Source organism: Mauremys mutica, chromosome 1 (assembly GCF_020497125.1).
Source record: "Mauremys mutica isolate MM-2020 ecotype Southern chromosome 1, ASM2049712v1, whole genome shotgun sequence".
Taxonomy (NCBI): domain Eukaryota; kingdom Metazoa; phylum Chordata; order Testudines; family Geoemydidae; genus Mauremys; species Mauremys mutica.
The window spans coordinates 48,203,490-48,223,006 of record NC_059072.1 but is presented as its reverse complement, the minus strand read 5'-3'; the positions used below and the strand labels follow the sequence as shown (position 1 = coordinate 48,223,006).

The window sequence follows — 19,517 nt, the reverse complement described above, 5'->3', positions numbered from 1 at the left end:
GCACCTTAAAGACTAACAGATTTATTTGGGCGTAAGCTTTCGTGGGTAAAAAACCTCACACGAAAGCTTATGCCCAAATAAATCTGTTAGTCTTTAAGGTGCTACCAGACTCCTTGCTATTTCTTTTGTTTATCATTTTTACATTGCAAATATTTATAATAAAAAATAATATACACTTTGATTTAAATTAGAACACAGAATACAATATATATTAAAATGTAGAAAAACATCCAAAATATTTAATAAATTTCAATTGGTATTCTATTGTTTAACAGTGCGATTAAAACTGTGATTAATTGCGATCAATTTTTTAATCATGATTAATTTTTTGAGTTAATTGCGTGAGTTAACGGCAATTAATTGACAGCCCTAATTCCTAGTTTATAATTTTAGATGAAAATCCCTCTGTTGGTAATATAGAGAAATTAAATTTGTCATCTCAGCTCAGTTCAGCTCTCAAACCACATGATCCATCATTTACAGAGCATAGTACATGGGGGAATACTGGTCTCAGGAAACCCTTCACATTAAATCATGGTTAAAACAATAAAGTTTAACCACAGCAAGGAAGGGGACACTTTAAATGGTGCTTAACAACAAAGTGCCCTGCCAAGTCATTCAACTTTCACGCTATTAACTTTAACTTCTATCACAGAAAGTTCCATAGGCAACTATTGTTAGTGGTAATATATTTAACACAGACACATTTCAGGTCACTGGTATAAAAATTTATTCACACTAATAGGCCCTATAATACCATGTATTTTCAGACATTTCACAATGCTTGCACGGTTGGAATATTTCTGTTTTAAGACACCATTAAGCCTATTTTGGATGTCATATCACAAGAACCTGTCTAAGAATTTATACCATGCTCATCACCATGATATCTGAGCACATCTGTAGCCTTGGAAAGCATTTGTAGTCCTTGCAGACAGACCCTGTGCAGCCTCATATTGACTGAGGACACAAAAAAACCCATTTTGCATCTTGCACAACACCAAATGTGTTTCACGTGTCTGTGGTTACACCCAGGAGATAGCTGTGGGACTTCCTCCTCTTATGCCCATGTATGGCTCAATTATATAGATCAGTGTTTCTCAAACTGTGTTCTGCGGAATACTGGTGTTCCGCATGATGTGAATAGGTGTTCCATGAAAGAATCATAATTTTTAAAAAGGGTCTTTAAATTTTTTTAATTTTAAATTTGGCATATTTAAAGCATTTACAACTCTTTTTGAATGACTATAATTTAACATAAAACTCTTTTTCCGGTTATTGATCGATCTCGTATTGAATATCATGGTGTAAAGAGAACGTGGCACACAAGCATGTTGACGTCTACCCCTTTCGGGCACGTTTCAGTTATGACATCATACCCCTTCCGCTCGAGGCTGTGCGAACTCCAGCGGTATGCGCACACCATTCTCTTTACACCATGGTGAATATAACATATTCACTCAACACGTTCAAACCTGTGGGTCTTTACCGTGTGTGCGATAAGCACAACTAAACTAGCTTTGCTCGAAACAATATACATATATGTGACAAGCAACATTTGACAAAAATCAGTATTTCTAAATATTGTTACCAAACCTAATCACCATGGATTTGTGGCTAAAAGAAGGAACTTTGAAACGAAAAGCAAGTTCTTCTGGTACTCAACAGTGGCCAAAATAAACGAGCAAAATATTGTGACACTTCAAAGTGAGGATGAACAATCGCAGTCTTTTGTTGCCGAAAAAGCTGTTAGTACTAGTGAGTTATCCAAGGTGAAAGAATTTCCACTGAAGTATATCAAAAAACAAGAAGAAACAGGTGTTAAAAGACCGAAACTAAAGTATGATGAAAGTTATTTGTCTTTTGGTTTTACGTGTGTTGGAAATAAAGATGTTCCTGATGCGCAGTGTGTCGTGTGCAACAAAATACTAGCAAACAGTTCATTGGCTCCTGCTAAACTTCATAGGCAGTTGGAAACCAAGCATGCTGAATACAAAGACAAAGATATAAGTTTTTTCAAGAGGCAGTGTGACTCACTTGCAAATTGTAAACTTTCAATTATTAAAATTGCTAAAACAGACAACGAAAGTGTAATAGAGGCATCTTATCAAGTAAGTTACCGTATAACCCTTGCTGGAGAAGCTCACACTATTGGAGAAATGCTTATCAAGCCTTGTGCGAAAGATACTGTAACGTGCATGTTGAGCGAGCAGTCTGGTAAAAAAATTGATGCTGTACAGTTGTCAAATAATACTGTTGCACGCCGTATTAAAGATCTTGCCAATGACATAGAAAAAGAGCTAGTTTGCTGACTGAAAATTTACCATGAGCATTCACTGCAGCTAGATGAGTCCACTGACGTTTCAGGACTTGCTATGCTACTAGTATTTGTCCGATATAGATTTAGTAATATTATTGAAGAGGACCTGCCCTTATGTGAATCTCTGCAAAGCAACACAACTGGAGAAGAAATATGCAACTGCATCAACAATTTTATCAGAAAGCATGAAATTAGTTGGGGAAAATGTATTGATGTATGTACTGATGGTGCTCAGGCAATGATCGGGAAGATGAAGGGAGCTGTAACGCGAATCATAAGTGTGGCACCAGAAAGCACTAAGAGTCATTGTGTTCTACACACACAAGTATTTGTAGTTAAAAAAAATACCAGCATAGCTGATAATTGTGCTCGATGAAGCAGTACAAATTATCAATTTTGTCAAATCTCGACCACTTCAATCCAGGTTATTTAAAATTTTGTGTGAGGAAATGGGTAGTCAGCACAAAGCGCTTCTTTTACATACGGAAGTGAGGTGGCTATTGTTATATCCTTGGGGCAGCCGGTGTAGGAAGCAATCACTTGAGGCCAGAGAGCAGACAGCTAACCAAAACCTCCATTTTATTTACAGACACAGAGAGCTCACTCAGCCGGTTGAAACCGGCTGAGCTATCCCTTAATAGTCTAACTCAGTTGCCATAGTAACAAAACCCATGACAACCAAATACACAACAGCTATCCAGAGGAAAAGTGCTTATGAGGCTTTTTGAGCTTCGTAGTGAACTACTGGTATTCTTCACTTCAGAAAATTCAGGATGAAAATTTAAAGACTGTCTGACAAATTCCTCGTGGCTGATGAGACTTGCATATGTTGTTGATATTCTTGCAAAATTAAATGAAATTAATCTGTCGCTGCAAGGAAAGAATGTGACTATTTTTACTACAATGGATAAAATTTCGTTGTCAAAAAAAGAAACTGCAATTCTGGGCATCTTCTGTAGAACAAAATAACTTCAACTGCTTCCCTACAGTACATGAATTTCTGACTGAAATAAATTCGACAGTCCATGAAGAAGTTTCTAGCACCATTTGACAGCACTTATGTGACGTGCAGGCCTCTTTATTAGAATATTTTCCTACAACTACTGATGATAATGGTTGGGCTCGAAATCCATTTGTAATTCCAGTTGGCTTTACTGCGCACGATTATGAAAGCCTAATTGACTTAATTTCTGACTCTGATTTGAAACAAAAGTTTAAGGATTTTCCGCTGAATAATTTTTGGAGCAGCCTAATAGAACAGTTCCATAATGTGGCTAAATGTGCAGTCAGGGGCAGCTCTATGTATTTTGCCGCCCCAAGCATGGCAGTGAGGCAGCCTTTGGCGGTGCACCTGCGGGCGGTCCACTGGTAACGCGGATTCGGCGGCATGCCTGCAGGAGGTCCGCCGGTCCTGCACCTTCGGCATACCCGCCACTGAATTGCCGCCGAAGCCATGGGACCAGCGGACCTCCCGCAGGCATGCCGCCAAAGGCAGCCTGACTGCCACCCTTACAGCAACTGGCAGGTGCCCCGCCCGTGGCTTGCCGCCCCAGGCACGCGCTTGCTGCATGCAGTTCAAGTGCTCCTTCCTTTTGCTACAACTTATTTGTGTGAGACGGGATTTTCGTATTATACTGCAACAAAAACCAAATATAGGAATAGACTTGATGCTGCGCCTGACATGAGGATTCAACTTTCCAGCATTATTCTAATATTAAGCGAATTTGTGATAGAAAAATGCAGAAACACCAATCCCATTAAATCCAAATTTGTATTTCTGTTTATAAAAATAGATTTTCCTAGTAAAACTCTAATTCGTTTGGTGTTCGTGTATATATAAAAACAGGATTTTTTAAAGTAGAACACTGTTTTTAATTTTGACTCTTGCACTTGATTCTTGTACTACTTTATACATGCTTTCCAGTTAAAAATTGTTAGTTCAGGTTGTTTAAATTTGTATTTTTGCTTTGTTTTATAAAATAAAATATATTTGAACATAAATAATGCAATTTTTTATTTGAAAACCAAATGACTACAAAATAATATTATAAGTGTTTCGTAATGGGCTAAAAAGTGTTCTGTGGCTGAAAAAGTTTGGGAAACGCTGATATAGATATATTAAGGCCTGAACTGAGCGTGCCATGAAAGAAAAATATACTGATGGTTTAAAGAGGATGACATGCAACTACACTGCTTGTCAGTTCATATCTGTCAGTGCTATAACAGGCCCCTTGGGTTTCTCAATCATAATAGCCTGCACCAAGTGTTTACTTTCACACATACTTTGACATAATCTTGAATATGAATTAACTAAATGAATTTCTCTTAATCTTGTCCAGACGACATAGGAAAGATTACATGCACAATGATATATCTGAATTCTCATAAATATTCGCTACCCAGTCCAATAAATTCCACATTCACTTTTTCTGCATCATTAGACACATAATCCCAAAGCAGATTAATCCAATCCTTACTGTCCAATCGTTAGTGGTTTTATACACATTTTATTTACTTTTATAAGGGGAGCTGACAGTGAATTTTAAGTTGCCTACACTATTTATGGTACAAAATTCTTGTGACTTTTTTTATGATGCTCTAACACCTCCATTATTTGCAGCAAGCCCTTAAAATTCAGCAGAGGGACAGCCTGAAAGCCAGGGATTTGCTTTTAACTGTTCTGTGAAACTCTATGCCAAATACCCTGAACATTTTAAAGGCCTGCATATGACCCTCACCACTGCTACATGGCACTTTGAACCCCTTTTCCCCAGGAGCAGGTGCTCAACCTGGGAACAACTGTAGCAGCGTTATGGACAAGAGAAAGCCAAGATGGGCTTGGCCAAACCAGGCTCCTCCCCATCCTGACCTAACTTGCAGACCTGGCACCACATAGGGCAGGGGCTCCCCCACTTCCTGTGGGCCAGATTAGAAACCCTTGAGGAGATTCAGGCTGGCGGCTGCCAGAACCATTGTAGTTGGGAGAGAGAGCTTGACAATACCAGGTTACCACCAATTCATACATCCTGGATCCAGCAAATTCCACCCTATTCTCTAGGGCCCTAGGGCACCACCTGAGAAAGGAGCCTCCTCATTACCCAAAGGGCAGGAAATAGGGTCCTGATCCCTGTTAGGGGCTATCATGGTACAAATATTAATAACTGGGAACCACGAGATCACAAGTTCTGGTCTCAGCTCTTCTACTTACTGATGTTCATAATTCTGAACCCTTCACAACCTTTATTATCAAGTCCTGGCTCATCAGTGCTGAGCATTCTGTGGGACATTCTGATGTTTCATTTTGATTCAGAATGAAAACAAAAAATGTAAAAAATTTCCAACAGAAAGAAATTTCCAATAATTATTTTTTGAAAAATCAAATAATTCTTGTTGGATTTTTGTTCTAAATGAAATGGATCAGCCAGCTGCCCTGACTCTGGGGGACTCCCCAGGTTGCTCCCAGGGACTTAGAGGCAACCCACGGAGTCCCTGGTATCAGGAGGAGCCCGTGGAGTCCCAGGGTCTCGGGGAAGTCCCCAACATGAAGCAAGTATCCTAGCATCCCTGAGATGCTGCCCTGCATGGTGGAGCTGAGCTGAAGCCACAGACCTGGAAACCTGGCCTCCTCCTTCACCCACCAGGTGAACTGGCAGCAAACCAGGCTGGGTTCCATCAGAACTCTGCCTATCTTTACGCAGAACTTGGTTGAAACTGAACGTTTCTGCCTAACGCACATTTCTCCAGGAAAAGTTATTTAAAACAAACAAACAAAAAAATGAAACATTTCATTCCACAAAGGTTAAAACCTTATCCAAATGCTTCATTTTGATTTTTTAATGAAATGTTATCAAAATCGACATTTTGATTTGGTGAATCGACATTTTCCAATGGAAAAACGTTTCATCAGAAAATTTTCAACCAGCTCTAATTAGGATACAGTCTTTATTTACATGATCACACATTTTTTTTCATTGAAATCCTGCACAGGATGGATGGTTTTTCGGGGAAGGATCAGGGCTGTGTAATGAATGTGGCTGTCATCAATAGGACACCTGTCAACTTTTTTCCAGGTGTGTAGTGAACGAGGTAGGGGGATTGCAGGGCAAAAAAGATAGTCTCATAGTCACGGTGGTTGAATGCCACTCTGGAGGACTGGATTCTATCCCTGTCTCTGCCACAGAATTCCTTAAACTAAACTTTTCACAGGTGACCAATAATTGTGTGTTCCTCATTTTCTGGGTGTTCATCTTGAGACAACGAGGCCTGATTTTTCAGAAGTGCTTAAAACTCATAATTGCAACTAAAGTTAGGAAGTCCTAAGGGCTAGTCCTGACTCTGCCACTGATTCATTATGTGGCCTCAGAGAAGTCACTTCATCTCAATTTTCTCATCTGTAAAATGGGGTTAGTAATACCACTTTACCTCACAGATAGTATGATATTTTGAAAAATTACAGAGTGGAAAAAAGAAAAAGTGGGGAAAAACCCAAAGCTCAGACATCATTCAGTCTGTTGCATTCAGTAGTGGAAAAAGGAGAATGCTGAAATTTGAAATTTTGAAAAAAAATCAGTTTTGAAAACTGAAACAAACAAAATTCAAATTTGAAATATCTACAAATTTGCTATTGGAGTTTTTATATTATGTCAACAATGACATTTTTACCATGAAAAATGTTCACATTGAATCCCATTTTTCAGTGGGAAAGTTTTGGGTTTAAAAATGTCTAACAGGTCTACTAAATGACTTTTTAAGCTAATTTTTGGCATGTAATTTGTATGGAGATGCAGTCAAAATGGCTTTTTTAACCTTTCTACTCATAGGTAAGATATTATCTCTTTGAGCAAGTACTCACTATACATATAGTCCGTGGTCCTGCAAACACTTAAGCAGATGCATAACTCCACTGTGACTAGATGGAGACCCTGGTAACAAAAATAAGCACCCACTTAAATTTTTGTAAGATTGGGAACCTAATGGGGAATATTACTAGAACTGGGAATATTTTGCCTATTGGTAAAAAAAAGTAAAAGAAACCTTTAAACTGTTTTTGCTATATGAAGATTTCTTGGTCAAAGAAAACAGAGGAGACAGCTGTTGAGGTGTAAACTGCCATAACTCCTAGCTCATATATTTGTCCATCTTATGTTTCTAATCAGGTGAGCGTGGTAGGACATATTAAATAAAACCCCATTTTCACCGCTCTTGATAGGGACGCATGCTGGTGCTATATGCCAGTCCTGTAGCTGTCCATATGCACTATAGGCATTAGAACTGGTTTGAAAACATGAAAATATTGACAATTTCCTAATTTTAAGCATGTAATTAGTCCCATTAGAGACATTGCTATTATCTGGAGATCCAGAAGCAGCCACGGAGATAATAAAACCCCCAATTTGTAAACCTGAGTAACAAAGAAATAACAAACTCTCTCATAATCTTCACCATCCACAAAAGACTCATAACAAAGTCCTTTCCGAATCTGTTTAAGGAAAGGGAGAAAAAGAAAGATAACGTAACTGAGCTGGAGGGAGAATGAGCCATATATTTCCAATATACATTAGGAAAAACAGATACAAAGATAGTTAGTGAGAGCTTAATGCCTATCAGCAAAATACAAGTGTAGACATTTCTAGAGCTCTGTGTGGCTGTATGTGTTATATCCTTGGGGCAGCCGGTGAGGAAGCAATCACTTGAGGCCAGAGAGCAGGCAGCTAACCAAAACCTCCATTTTATTTACATATATACAGAGAGCTCCTCAGCCGGTTGAAACCGGTTGAGCTAACCCATAATAATCTAACTCAGTTGCCATAGCAACAAAACCATGACAACCAAATACACAACAGTATGCATTCCTAATTCTGGATTATCTATCTTTAGGGCTGTATTACTAAATAGATTCAGTACTGTTTTCTGAATGTTGCAGTCCACCAAGGGGGCAATATTTTCCAGTATTTCACTTACATAATGCATTGAATCAAGGATACTCTAACAGATACTCATGAATATGGGTATGTGAGAGAAGTTGCACTGATTAATATGCATAATACTTATACTAGAGGCACCATTCACATTTAACAATGACACAATGGCTGTCTGTGCAACACTATCACATACAGGAACAAGGGAATATAGCATTGTTATTCAATCTTGAAGCTCTATTTGCTTTCAAAATACAAACGAGTTTTCGCTGCCATGTAGAGTGATATTTTGGATCTGCAGACTCAGGATTGCTGTTTTGTGCAAGAGAAAAGAAGTATAATGAACTTCTTAACTGACCAACCTGATTGCCTTCTATGATGAGATAACTGGATCTGTGGATATGGGGAAAGCAGTGGACATGATATACCTTGACTTTAGTAAAGCTTTTGATATGGTCTCCCACAGTATTCTTTCCAGCAAGCTAAAGAAGTATGGATTGGATGAATGGACTATAAGGTGGATAAAAACTGGCCAGATCATCGGACTCAACGGGTAGTGACAATGGCTCGATGTCTAGCTGGCAGCCGGTGTCAAGCAGAGTGCCCCAGGGGTGGGTCCTGGGGATGGTTTTGTTCAACATGTTCTTTAATGATCTGGATGATGGGATGGATTGCACCCTCAGCAAGTTCGTGGATGACACTAAACTGGAAGGAGTGGTAGATACACTGTGGGTAGGGATAGGATATAGAGGGACCCAGAGAAATTAGAGGATTGAGCCAAAAGAAATCTGATGAGGTTCAACAAGGACAAGTGCAGAGTCCTGCACTTCGGACAGAAGAATCCCATGCACTGCTACAGACTAGGGACCAAGTGGCTAGGCAGTAGTTCTGCAGAAAAGGACCTAGGGTTATGGTGGACGAGAAGCTGGATATGAGTCAACAGTCTGCCCTTGTTTTGGGCTGTATAAGTAGGAACATTGCCAGCAGATTGAGGGACATGATCATTCCCTTCTATTTGGCATTGGTGAGGACTCATCTGGAGTACTGTGTCCAGTTTTGGGCCCCATACTACAAGAAGAATGTGGAAAAATTGGAAAGAGTCCAGCGGAGGGCAACAAAAATGATTAGGGGGCTGGGGCACATGACTTATGAGGAGAGGCTGAGGGAACTGGGCTTATTTAGTCTGCAGAAAAGAAGAGTGAGGGAGGATTTGATAGCAGCCTTCAACTATTTGAAGGGGGGTTCCAAAGAGGGTGGAGCAAGGCTGTTGTCAGTGGTGGCAGATGACAGAACAAGGAGCAATGGTCTCAAATTGCAGTGGTGGAGGTCTAGGTTGGATATTAGGAAAAACTATTTCAGTAGGAGTATGGTGAACCACTGGAATGTGTTACCTAAGGAGGTGGTGAAATCTCCATCCTTAGAGATTTTTAAGGCCCAGCTTGACAAAGCCCTGACTGGGATGATTTAGTTGTGCTTGGTCCTGCTTTGAGCAGGGGGTTCGACTAGATGACCTCCTGAGGTCTCTTCCAACGTGAATCTTCTATGATGCTATGATTCTTTGTGGAGATACAAATGATATTTCTGTGTGGCTGTGTGTTTTGTTGAACAGCTCAACTGAATGCAGAAGCCAGACCTGGATTTTTAAATTTAATTTAGTGCTTGAGAGAAGTACCTGCTTGGCACCACTGGGTACTGAATTCCTTTCTTTATCCACAGGATTACAAAACAGGCAGCAGCAGTGCACACACTTGTACACTGTACTGCTTATGTGCCACAACTCTGAGCTGTTAGTCACTGGGATAGTAGTAGCTAATCAGATAGAAGCTCATTTTCTATGCTTCTTCAATCTCAGGCCTTCCTGCTGAGACTTCTAACAAGAGAGCCAATTAGAACTGATTGTGATGGTAATTTTTGTAATGTGGCCACAGGGCCACTAGAAACTGGACTGAAATTTTACAGGTTTGATGCATGCTTAGGCCTGGAAGCCCATTATCATTTCTGCCTAATATGGCCTACACTGCTGGTACACCGCTGTATTTTGTTTTATCCTGGGGTCCTTGGTCTTCCATAGCCTTTTCAAAGTTCTGAGAAGCCTTCAGTTTTTCTTCCACTTTACATTTTCTTTCTCTTCCATATCACAGTAATTTTCCTTCCAGCCAAGAAGAAATTGATGGACTTGAGAGGAAGGATGACCTTGTGGCAAAGGCATCTGACTAGGACTTTGTAGATCTGGATTCAATTCCATTCTCCACTGCAGACTGGTCCTTGGGCAAATCAATTAGGATGCGCCATTCTTGTGCCTTTGCAGTCAATGGCAAAACTCTCTGGGGCATTTACTGTCACTATATTTTTGTGCAGTGCATAGTGAAATGGGAACCTGACCTTGGTTGGATCCTCTAGGCACTAATACAACAGTACTAATAGTAACTAATGATAAGAAGAAGAAATGCACCCAATTTTCCCCTGGTATAACTCTATGATGTTTATTTAGTTACACCAAGGAAGAATTTGGTCCTATGCTCTTTGGACCATGTCAAATTCAGTATTAAGTCAGCTCTACTTGTATTTTCTTTATTTTTTCCTTACATTTTGTTCATGCTTTCCTATTATATGGGAACCTATAATTTATACTGTTGTTAAAACTTAATTTCTGAAACATTGCAATAAAGAGCATTACATTGAAAGCATTTCCATTCACATTTTAATTATGGTTGTTAGGCTGGATTCATGTTGTACCTTGGCTAATTCTCCTTCAAGCAAACTTTGTTATAAAAATTGGCATGCCAAAATTTGAATTCCCAGTAATATGTCCAGATCCTGCATTCCTTGAACATCCCAAACTCACAATTAAGTCAACCAGAGTTTTGAGTACACAAGGAATAAAGAATCCAGCCTGTACTGTGTAGGAGACAGAAACGTGCAACTGCTCTGGTCCGGTCCACATTTCTGAGATTAAGAGGGGAACTGGAATGGTCAGTAGTGCTCCTTTGCTGCATCCCATGCCATTAATGTCTCTGCTGCTCATTCCACACAAACCAATCATCCACCTTAAGAGGGGGAGGGATAGCTCAGTGGTTTGAGCATTGGCCTGCTAAACCCAGGGTTGTAAGTTCAATCCTTGAGGGGGCCACTTAGGGATCTGGGGCAAAAATTGGTCCTGCTAGTGAAGGCAGGGGGCTGGACTCAATGACTTTTCAAGGTCCCTTCCAGTTCTAGGAGATTGGTATATCTTCCTTTACCAGCATCCTGCCAGGGCCACCTACAAGTCCAACCTCCATACTTTTCTCTTTTGCTTCCTTTTCCCCGTGCCCTGGTTCATTCCTCACATTTGATTCCTCTTCACCTCAGCTTACACAAGTGAATGCACCTGGACAAAATTGAGGGACCATGCAGACCTCCTCCAGCACATCTTTGTTCTCACCTCCTTCAGCTGTGCTGCCTTCTTTTTTTTTAATTCTCCCCAAATTAATCCTGCTCTTGTAACCTGCCAGCACCTTGCTAATTTCTTCAGAGAAATTTGATGCACTATCCCATATGCTACCACCACTTCCTCTCTCTCCATCCCACTTGTTTGCTCCTCCTCTTTTCTTTCCCTACAACTCCTCCTCCTTAATCCCTGAATCTATCTTGGAATTATTTCTCCTTGTCTCCATTACCAACAGTTACCTCCACCTGCAACCACAACCCCATTTCCTTCCTGCTTCTGACCTCCCTTCCTCCTACTCTTAACCCATCCTTCACCCTTCTCTCATCCAGCTCTTCACCGTCTAAGTTCAAGTGTGTCATTTTCTCTCCTATGCTCAATAAAACTCTCCACTGCTATTTCCAGCTACTGCTCCAACTCCCTCTGTCTTCAGATTCCTTGAACCCATCATTTATACCAGATGCCTCAGTGGCCTGACTCCTAACTATCTCCTGGAATCCCTCCAATCTGGCTTCTGCTACCTAGACTCCACTCAACCTGCCCTTAACAAAGTCACCCATGTCACCAGACTTGTTGTCCATCCTCATTCATCTTGATTTATTGGCCAATTTCAATGTGGTCAATCACTCCTTCCTTCTGTCCTCCTCATAGGGGTCAGAGATCCTGTGCTCCCCGGCATCTCTTCTGATCTCTCAAATCTCTTCTTCTTTGCGGTGTTCCTATTCCTTCCCCTCCCAGTACCTGTTCAAATTCTGCAGGGTTTGGTCCTCACCTCTTCTCTCTCTACAGTTCACACCAGGGAAATCTCAGCTAGTTACATGGCTCAAGCTAATGTCTTTATACCAATCAATCCCAAATGCACCACCTCTGATCTATGCCTTTCTGTTCAGACTCCCATTTCTGCCTGCCTGTTTGACATCCTTTCCTGGGTGGCACAACACAATTCATCCTTATGACAAGTAGTTTAAAGAAAATAGGAAGCTGCACAAAATGTAACCCACTCCACAATACTTTAAACTATGGTCCAACAGGAAATGTAAACCCTCCTACAAGAAATGTATTGCATGTATTTACGTTAGAGATTTGCACGTGTCTTCTATATGGCATTTGAAAGTGTACTGTTCCACATCTACACTGTTCCTGGACTGGAAAGCACACTTCATGTTCAATGGCATCTGGATTATTTTTACACAGTTTTGGCACTTTTCTGCCAATGTGCAGGCTGCTGACCTCATAACCAGGTGTGAGCCTAACTTTCACGTTGTTGGCATAGTAATATGAAGAATATTTTTCTCTGTTGAAAATGGTTAGGGATTCTTTTTCTTTTCCTTTCCTCCAGTAAGATGTATTTGTAAAGGTTATTTTGCATTTTTGCACTGTACATTTTGAATTGTCTACTGTTATCAGTGTTTATTAAATTATATATTCATTTCCAGTAGTCCCCAGTTTACTGAGTGCTGTATAAATAAAGAAGAAGGCATAGTCCCTGCTCTGCATACTTAAGTTTAAAGCATGGGCATGCACAAAGGGGGGCAAGCAGGGGCACAGCTCTGTGTGTACATGCAGTCCAGGGAGGGAGGAAGCAGCAGGGCAGCTGGCTGCCAGCTGAGCTCCTCCTCCTCCCAGTCCTACGGCTGCTGCTGCTGCTGCTTCTTCCCTGCTGCTGGAGTCCCACAGATTGTCTCTGCCTCCACCCCCTGACTCACCTCATAGGGTTGCCAACTTTCTAATTGCACAAAACCAAACACCCTTGCTACCCGCTTCCCCGAGGCTCTACCCCTGCCCTGCCCCTTCTCAGAGGTTATGCCCCCCGCTCACTCCATCCCCCTCCCTCTGTCACTTGCTCTCCTCCACCCTCACTCACTCATTTTATCTGGGCTGGGGCAGGCGGTTGTAGGATGACCAGATGTCCCAATTTTATAGGGACAGTCCCAATAGTTGGGGCTTTTTCTTATATAGGCATCTATTACCCCCCCATACTCTGTCCTGATTTTTCAAACTTGCTCTCTGGTCAACCTAGGGGGTTGGGGTGCAGGAGAGGGTGAGGGCATCAGCTGGGGGATGAGAGTTCTGGGGTGGGGCCAGGGATGAGGGGTTTAGGGTACAGGAGGGGCTGAGGGGTTTGGAGGGGGCTCCGGACTGGGGTTTCATCTCCAGGGTGGGGCCGGAAATGAGGGGTTCAGGGTGCATGAGGGGGATCTGGGCTGAGGCGGGGGGGTTGGAGTGTGGGAGGGGTTCAATCCAAAGCAGGCAGTAGTACTGGGACTCCGGCAGCAGGGAAGGAGAAGCAGCAGCTCTACAGGTTGAGGGGAGGAGGTGCTCAGCTGGCAGCCTGAGGGACAAGGAGGGTGCTCAGCTGGCAGGGCTGCAGGGACAAGGAGGGTGCTGCTACCATGAGGAGCCACTGCCTCCTTGCTGTGGGGTATCCCCACCAGAGGCATCCTGAGAAATTGGGGGAGGGGGTGTCCCGTGAACCTTTCATTTGGGTGTGTGTAACGTGCCCCTTCAAAAGCAATCAAATTTAAATTCCTGTGCACCCCCCTGATTTAAGTTAGTTAAATGTAACTGCATTTGTGTACCAATTTTGGATTAAAAAACACCTTTAGCTTTGCTACAGCTCAAGCTATTCTTCTCCATGAATAATTTTAAATAAGTACTTAGTAACAAATTCTTGGTTTACTATACACAGACATGAAAAATAGCCACAGTGTCAAGCAGAAACAACATGAACAAGTACAAATTCAACAGCTGTGTCTAGAACTGCCAGCTAACTCAAAATGCAAATATATTAATATTTACGTCTATCGTGGAATGTCCACTTTGACTTGAGGCTTATTGTCCCTCCCACGATCAGAATCAGCTGGCTCAGTATCACAGGAGATAGCTTTTCATGGCCAAATCCATGTTCAGTGACAGATCTATTCTAGTCTATCACTAGTAAGAGGGCTGCTACCAGGCCTATTTAGCGCCTATGGGTGGATGAGTAGTTTGAGGAGATAACCAATGGAGGATGTATATGTTTTTTTCTTGCTGACTAGCTCTTTTTGATGATTTTGTTCCATTTTTGTTCTATCTTAGTTTCATCGGGTTCAGATAAGTTAAACTGGGAGATCACTGGCCTCCTCCTAGATATAGCCTGCTGATGTGAAACATCTGGTAGCAATGCTAATATGGGAACTTGTAGGAGCACATTCTCTCAATTGATGGCAGGTTAACTCTCTTTTTTTCCCCCAAGGGTGTTTTTCTCTTTTCTCTGTGTGTGGTTTGTGTGGGTGTGAGCAAGCCTGATGGGAGACACCTGGGGATAGATTTGATCATCTTTCTCAGGTGAAATGGGAATCTTTGGGAGGCAGGCTAAAAGCATGAGGAATGTGATTGGTGAAGGGTGGTGTGGGAGAAGCAAGTGGCTCATTAAAGCTGGCCCTCTTTAGACATCATATGTGGTCTGCTAGGGAAAATTTAGGGATGGAAGCTTTGTTATGCTGATGAAAACTCTTTGAGAGCCAGAATATACAGTACCTGCCAGTTTCCCCTTTAGTTGCAGTGGGTAGCTTTCTGTTTTAAAGGGGATTCTGGACCAGGAGTTCCATTTGATTCTACTTCTGGGGTGCTCTGCTATGTGCATACTTCAGATTCTTATTCCGCCACTGACAACAAATCATTGCTGATCATTTATGTGGTCTCTTGGAGGCTTGTCCACTGTCCAGTTCTCATATGGGTAATCTGCCAACACTGCTTTGAAAAGCAATATTATCTTTGTAATGCCTTCTGCACATAAAATACTTAGCACACACAATTAGATAGTGTTGGCTGACAGGCCCTTGCTTTAGACTAATCCCTCTCCCCCCTGCTCCTTTAGCAGCAAGAAAAAACCCAAAGAACAATCTTCTTCTCTCTCTTTTAAGCTAGGACTACTCAGCATGCATAGTGAACGTTTCCTCTTACTTAATGGTGCTCTGCCTCTAAGGATAAGCAGCTGTAATTGCCTTCTCTCATTTCCTCTGGGAAGGAAAGAGAATGAGATGAGGCAATTGGTGTTTGTACCAAGGAGAGAGAATATGACTGAGATTCTTACACCATGCTGGGGGTCTCTTTTTGGACAATCGCTTGTCTTTAAAACCTTGTTACATTATCTTGGCTGTCTGACCTTTAAAACCCATTTAAGAATTAGATATTAATTGTTACTTCAGCTTAACATAACCCAAACAAACACAGTTCTGAAAAGCTTATTATACTTTTGCTAGCATGGGTCTTCAGAAGCTTAAACCTCTGTTTATAGTAGTCATGGTTTTCCTAATGGTTCTCCTTAGCCATGCTTCAGGGGTCTGGGAGTCACACAGAGAGAGAAAGGCTTCTTTCCCTTCTCCTTTGGAGCAGAGAGTTTCATTTTTATGCAAGAACTCAGAATCTATTTAAACAAGCCAGCAGAACCACTGTAGCAGCTAAGGAGGAATTCACCCAGCTATAAATGACAGCAAAAGCTAAAGATAGTAAAAATATCAGTGAGAATGACAAGGAATGTTGAAAATACATCAGGCCAGTCTGGCAATCAAGTGGTAGCAGAATGTGCTGCCATGTACTGGAGGAGGGGGGAAGAGGGCGGCCCCAGGCTTGGATTCTGAGTTTGCTACCAAGCTTCCTAGGGTGGCAAGGAGTGGGAATCCTGAGGAGGGACTATTATATCCTCCGTGCTTGGGGAAAAGGAGCTTTTTGTGTTGTTCTCAAGCAACTGCTTCTAGCTGGTGGTGAAAGAAGTTGATTTAAGTGCTCAAACACTACAATAAATTGACACTATAAAAATCCCTAAAGGTAAAGAAAGCACTTCACAGCCCCTCGCTCCCCAAACAAACATGACCAGTAGAAAGCTTCATGTTCCGATGATTTCCAGTACTTTTCAGCAAGTGAATGATGTTGAAATCCCTGACTCATTTAGGGATAGGACTAGTCGTCCATTTGCCTTCATTTAAACAGCAAATAGATGACCACAAATTGCTTATTGCCTACTCTGAACACTCCCAAAACTTTTGGAAAGCTTGGATCTAGGTCCAAGCTTCATTCTAGTCCCCATATTTATAATGGGCCAGGCACAGGCGCTGACTTTTGGTTTTGCTGGTGGATGCTCCTTTCTGCCCCATCGCCCCTCATGTGAGCAGTGGGCAGGGCCCCATAGGAAGAGGCCGAGCAGGGGTGGAGCCTCGGGGCAGAGCGGCAAGCGGAGCAGGGGGTGGGGCCATGATCTGGGCACCGGGGCCCACCAGAGATTAATCCAGGCCTCTGGGTGCTGAGCACCCCCTGGTTTTTTTCAGTGGGTGCTTGAGCCCCGAAGCACCCATGGAGTCGGCGCCTATAGAGCCAGGTCTTGAATACTCATTGAGACCTTGGGAAAAGTTCAGTTCTGGATCCAAAAGTTGCAGCTCATGCTCTTCTCTAGTTCTTATACCATGATAACTCTTTTAATGGAATAGCTCTTGCTTACAGTGAGACATTAGTAAATGGGTACAGAACAGTGAACAAGAGGCAATGGAGGAGATTGTGGATTTCACAATGATCAGTGTGAACTTTGCAGGGCTGATATTGTAGATTACTCTAGATTGCTGCAATCAATATGGTACCTGGAGTAAAATCATTAATAGAGCCCAATGCCCCCAAAGCTGTCAATGTGCCTTGTCACCCATATAATGGAGTATTGACATACAAAAAAACCCAACAACTCTCAGATTCAAATTCTGAATGAAATAACATTTGCCAAGTCTATAGGATTTTCTCAGGAGGTCTGTGTTTAACTGTATGCGTGTGTTTAGAATGCATAATTCAAGGTCTTTATTCACGTAACATGGCTAGTAACAGAAGTCTATGTATCCTCAAAGCAGTATCTTTTTAATAAATGTCATGTTCTCATATGACACAGTTGTTTGTAAAACATGATTAAAGATGAGCAATGAACGGGAAATGTAATACTCCACAGAAGTGCATCTGTTTCACATGCCGCATGTCCTTATGATATATCCTTTATGAGATGTCTTTAAAGGGAGTGATGTGAAGAAGTGTTTCAAAACTGTAATACAGTTTCCTAAGCCACAGAACAGTGTTTGCTTCATGTAGTGCATGAACACGTACATGCAGTGAACACATGAAGCAGCACTCCTCTGGAGTCCAGCTCTAATTTTTTCCATCCTTCCTAATTTCTGAGTGGAAAAGTGGAAAATCTCTGATCCACACCATCTGTTTGCCTCATAGTGCTGCACATTCCAATCTCTGTGGAGCAGAGGGCTGGCGATGGCCCACCAGTAAAATGGGGGATCATCTGAGGCTAAAGGATGCTTGCCAAAAAGATTAAGAGAATCTCTTAGATTTTCATTTAACCTCTTTCCCCCCAAAATAAATTCTCTGTGGCTACAACAAAGTTAAAAGGAAATACAAAACAAAGAAATCATTCATTTAATTGTGGCTCCCGCTGGCAGTGAGTGATGTTGAAATCTCTGACTCATTCAGGGATATTACTAGTCTTCCATTTGCCTTCATTTAAACAGCAAATAGTTGATCACAAATGGCTTATGATTTATGACATTCTCTGAAGAACCTAGGTCACAAAAACATCATCTTCAACATAGCTGGTCCCCATGCCTAAAGTCATGCTAGCAGTGTATTTCAGAAAAGAAAATATAGTCTCTTGTTTACAATGCCTCTCCTGAAGCATCACTTTTAAAAACTGGTGTGCTTCATTCAGCGTCTGCTCGACAGCCCTGGTGCCTTTCTAGTTCTCTGCAGAGCAGAGAATGGAAGACGCAAACCACCTTGTAAAATAAATGTATTGCTAAATGATAGGCAGGAACATTTCATTCATTTTTTAAATTCAGAATTATCTGGGAAATTGTCTTGGGAGATATATTTTTTTAAAACCTGTATGCAAAATAATAGCTGCCCATACTACACATAGAAAATGTAAAATTAAAGCCTTCCTTGCATCCAAATAGATAAGAGGATTACACCCTGTTTCCAAGCTGTCAGTGTGCCACTTTGAAATATGGCCAGATCCTGTGGTACAATCAGGGAATATAAATATCAGCTAGAACTTAAGCACATCAAGACAGGGCCATACTCCAAGCCACAGTGCCTTGTTTGGGTCAGACACATATAATTTATACCAGGATTACTCTGAACTGATGTTTTAGTCAGTGACAGCACTCCAGAGTGAATAACGTGAATGTCATTAAAAATGCCAGCAAACAAATGCAGGAAAAGTTCTGCACAGTTTTGTATCTATTTGCCCTGCCAGCATCAAATAGACTGAAGATTTTCATGTATTTTTATTAATTTTTGCTCATTTTATTATGGTATTTCTGGAGTCAAGATAATATGGCGATTAGCACTGTGAGTACCTAAGATAGACAGATCTTATTTGTGAAATGCCACTTAATATAATTTTTGAGACATGTATTTTTTATATATTTAAATGGTAATGAAAAGGCTAGTAATCCCAAACTCCCTTAGGGGAAAAGAAATCTTCCCATTTGCTCACATGGGAGTGTCTAAAAATGTGTGGTTAAAGTTAAGACTCAATGTTCCAAGCTCAGCTCTCCCTGCTATGAAAGCTCTGAAACCATTCTGCTGTGACAGTGAATCATACCAGCCAAGGAACAATTTAGAAATACACATGTATACTCACGCACATATGTCCTGCGGGAGCAAGGACACTAAAACTGAAACAAAGAGTACATTGTTAAGACAATTGCAAAGGCTTCTGAGAAATGTTTCCTTCTGAAGAAAAATACAGCTCAGATCTCACCAACTATTAAACACAGGTAAGGAAACCCTGACCATACTTTCCAAGTGAGTGCAGCATGAAAGAAACTGC

At 41.4% G+C, this 19,517-nt stretch overlaps 1 pseudogene; it reads left to right on the top strand.

The window, feature by feature from the left end:
* The first annotated feature begins 1,605 nt into the window (after nt 1-1,605).
* LOC123376967 lies at nt 1,606-4,081 on the top strand (annotated as a pseudogene).
* Nucleotides 4,082-19,517: the final 15,436 nt, after the last annotated feature.